Raw genomic sequence first — 4,773 nt, forward strand, 5'->3', positions numbered from 1 at the left:
TAATTATAATTATTTTTATTTATATTAAAAAAATATTTTTAATATTAATATATTAAAATAATTTAAAAATATCTAAAAAATATTAATTTAAAATATAAAATATTTTTAAAATATAAAAACCAACTAAGAAAAGAAAGATTACAGAGAAATCTTTCTACCACAAATGCTGCTTTGAACATGAAAACCTTGGTTTTTATTTCTCTATCATAAGTTATTTATGAAAGATGGTTTAAAACTTTATGGAAGTTATGGTATCAATGAGTTAAAAATCAAGGACCAGTTTACACTTTTTCTACTTAGATTATAAACAATATGAAGGATATTAAATATTTAATTTGTTCCAATTATTGTTTATATTGAATATTTTATGTATAAATCTTTAATAAAAATATAAAATTCATATATATTTTTCACAAGCAAAATTTATTGTGAGTGTGCAAGCACTCTTTTTGTTTTTTCTGATTTTCATGTTTATTTTTATATTATAAAAATATTTTCAAAATTTTTATTTTAAATTAATATTTTTTAATATTTTCTCATTTTAATATAATAATATTTAAAATATATATTTATTATTTTAATATTTTTAAATAAAAAATACTTTCAAAAATAATTATAACTAGACCTTTAAATATATTTTTATTTATTTAGTAATATAATTATAATTATTTTTATTTATATTAAAATAATATTTTTTATTTTTAAAAAAATATTTTTAATATTAATATATTAAAATAATTTAAAAATATCTAAAAAATATTAATTTAAAATATAAAATATTTTTAAAATATAAAAACCAACTAAGAAAAGAAAGATTACAGAGAAATCTTTCTACCACAAATGCTGCTTTGAACATGAAAACCTTGGTTTTTATTTCTCTATCATAAGTTATTTATGAAAGATGGTTTAAAATTTTATGGAAGTTATGGTATCAATGAGTTAAAAATCAAGGACCAGTTTACACTTTTTCTACTTAGATTATAAACAATATGAAGGATATTAAATATTTAATTTGTTCCAATTATTGTTTATATTGAATATTTTATGTATAAATTTTTAATAAAAATATAAAATTCATATATATTTTTAATAATAAATTTAAATTTATTTAAAGTCTAATAAAAAATAATAATAAATTTAAATTTATTTAAAGTCCAATAAAATATTTTTAAAATATAAAAACCAACTACCACTTATAGTAGAAAAGAAAGATTACATAGGAATCTTTTTACCACAAATGCTGCTTTGAACATGAAAACCTTGGTTTTTATTTCTCTATCATAAGTTATTTATGAAAGATGGTTTAAAATTTTATGGAAGTTATGGTATCAATGAGTTAAAAATCAAGGACCAGTTTACACTTTTTCTACTTAGATTATAAACAATATGAAGGATATTAAATATTTAATTTGTTCCAATTATTGTTTATATTGAATATTTTATGTATAAATTTTTAATAAAAATATAAAATTCATATATATTTTTAATAATAAATTTAAATTTATTTAAAGTCCAATAATATATATATATATATAATAATTTTAAAAGGCACTAAAATAATAATAATAATAACAACCCACTTTACAAAGTTAATGGAACCCTCACTCTATTGTCAAACATGAATTTATTTTACATTATTCAATTATAAATATACTTAAAAGTAAAACTAATGTTTTTCTTGTCATAATAAAAATAGATATCCTTGTCTTTCTTATGTCCCCAATATATTTATGTACTGTAAATGCAAGGATGGTAAGATCTAGTATTAAGTTATGCTACTTAATGAAGTTCAATTGATATAATTTTTTAAAATAATTAATTATTTTTTATATAAAAAATGTTAATCTAAAAATTATTTATCATTTTATAATGGAATAATTCTTTGAATATCTTATATTTTTTAATCTTACCAATCACATCAAATAATTCTTTAAAATACATAATTATATTACAAACATCAATATTCCTATTTTGTCTTTGCATTTAATGTGATATGCTAACTAGCATTACAAATATAATTTGTTTATTATCATCAATATATTATTGATATTTAGTTTTAATTTTTTCATCAGTGTCCTTATTAAAGACAGTAAAATATGATTTTCAAGAATATATAATATATTTTAGAATAATTTTTAAATTTCAATATTAGTTCATGGAGCTTAGTTTAGTCAATTTATTATTATCAATTATGCCATGTTTAAATATATTTTCACTCATTGTAATTTTTCAACATATTCATGTAAAGGTAATGAGTATTGGTTTTATGCTTATATATATAACCAAATTTAGATAAGATCTTTGATAATAATTTTGGTCTCCACCATTTTCTTAAAAATTAATAACTCTTCATATCAATTTAAGAAAACTCATTTAGATTTTATAGTGATATAAGATCTTTTTTAATTTATATGGCTCAACAAATTATAATAAATTAAATTATATAAATAATATAACTTATCAATCACATCTCCATATATCCTAGATAAGTTAAGTAACAACTTTTTGTCTAAACATAAAATTTATGTTTCACTTAATTACTATTTCTAATCTTATTTGATCACATGTGATTCACCTAAATCATATAAGTTTAGTTAAGCATTACTTATTTTTTATAACATTAAATATATTTGATTAAAAATAACTTTGAGAAGCTTAACAAGTTATTCATAAATAAAACTTTGTTTTTATGTATATAAAATTGGAAAGCAACAAATCATATTGTTAACATGTACTTAATATATCAACAAGAGATTTGTTATATTAATTAGTTCTCATTTCATGACATAATTGATATATTATACATAACAATTATATATAAACATACACCCCTAACTTTCCATTCAAATTGGATGATTATGGACATATCTAAATTAATTCCCTCAAGTTATTAAAAGAAATTAGGTGGTTAAAGTCCAAGTAAATATTGCAAATCTTTATAAGTCCTTGCGAGAATCACAATTATATTATTTTTTGATATTATTTTTTGTCTTAGATTACAAAATAATTTTTATATACAAATTTATATTTATTTTATATTACATAATATTTACATTGTTATATAAAAAAACCTCAAGTAATGTTCAAGAAAAAAATAATGAGAAAAAAATTTATAACCCAAAATAAATAGAAAAAATACAAGACATGCAGGTCTTATTTAATATTACAATCATTCAAACACCAAAAAACACAATCACATTAGTCTTTTAAAGTCTATATTTATAAAGATGATAATTTATTCTAAACTTAATGGATACTGGCTCGACTCGACCCAAACACACACACACACACTTCAAGCTAGATTTGAGTCAAGTTTCTATTCGGATGTGAGAATATCTATAACATATCATTACCCATCGGGTAAAGTATTTATCCAAAAAATACTCATTTATTTGGGTCGGGTCGAGTCGAGTCGAGTCGGTATCCATTGACTTTAGAATAAATTGTCATCTCTATAAATATAGACTTTAAAAGACCAATATATATGTGTGTGTGCACGAATACAGAACATTTATATTTTTAGAATAGTACACACACACACACATATGTATATATGCACATGTATGTATGTATGTATGTATGTATAATATTTATCATTTTATCATTTAATATATATGTATACATTTTCTTTTAAAGTCTATATTTATAGAGATAATTTATTCTAAACTCAATGGATACCGACTCGACTCGACCCAAATAAATGAATATTTTTTGGATAGACACTTTACCTGATGGGTAATGGATATATTATAGATATTCTCAAATCCTAATAGAAACTCAACTCAAATCTAGCTTGAAGTTTGTATATATATGCTGAACATTTATATTTTTAGAATATTACACACACACACATGTATATATGCACATGTATATATGTACAATATTTATAATTTTATCATTTAATATATGTGTCTACATTTTATTTATTTATTTTTGTTAAATAATAAAGAATAATAGATATTCATATAGATACTCAAAACCCATTGGATATGGTATGAATATTTAAATTTCTTATATAATAGGTAATGAGTAGAGTATTGATACAGAGAAATCCGACTCATGAGTGCCCATTATCATCCTTACATATTCACCTATCATGCATAAGAACGTCTTAATATGTATAAATAAATATATCACGTGCGTCATTTATAAATATATCTAAACTAATTCTCTAAAGTCATTAAAAGAAATTAAGTGGTTAAAGCCTAGATAACTATTGCAAATTTTTATAAGTCCTTGCGAGAATCATGGTTTTATTATTTTTTGATATTCTTTTTTGTCTTAAATTACAAAATAATTTTCCTATATAAATTTATATTTATTTTATATTACATAACATTTGCATTGTTATATAAAAAACCTCAAGTAACATTCAAGAAAAAAATAATGAGAAAAAAATTTATAACCTAAAAAAAGAAAAAAAATGCAAGACATGCATGTCCTATTTAATATTACAATTATTCAACCACCAAAAAACACAATCACATTGGTCTTTGAAAGTCTATATTTATAGAGATGACAATTTATTCTAAACTTAATGGATACCAACTCGACTTGACCCAAATAAATAAGTATTTTTTGGATAGATTCCTTACCTGATGGGTAATGGATATGTTATAGATATTCTCAAATCTGAATAGAAACTCGACTCAAATTTTGAAGTTTATACACACACACACACACACACACACACACATATGTATATATGCACATGTATATATGTATAATTTTTATAATCTTATCATTTAATATATGTGTGTATATTTTATTTAT

The sequence above is a fragment of the Populus euphratica genome, unplaced genomic scaffold (assembly GCF_000495115.2).
Source record: "Populus euphratica unplaced genomic scaffold, PopEup_1.0 scaffold118.1, whole genome shotgun sequence".
NCBI classification, from domain to species: domain Eukaryota; kingdom Viridiplantae; phylum Streptophyta; class Magnoliopsida; order Malpighiales; family Salicaceae; genus Populus; species Populus euphratica.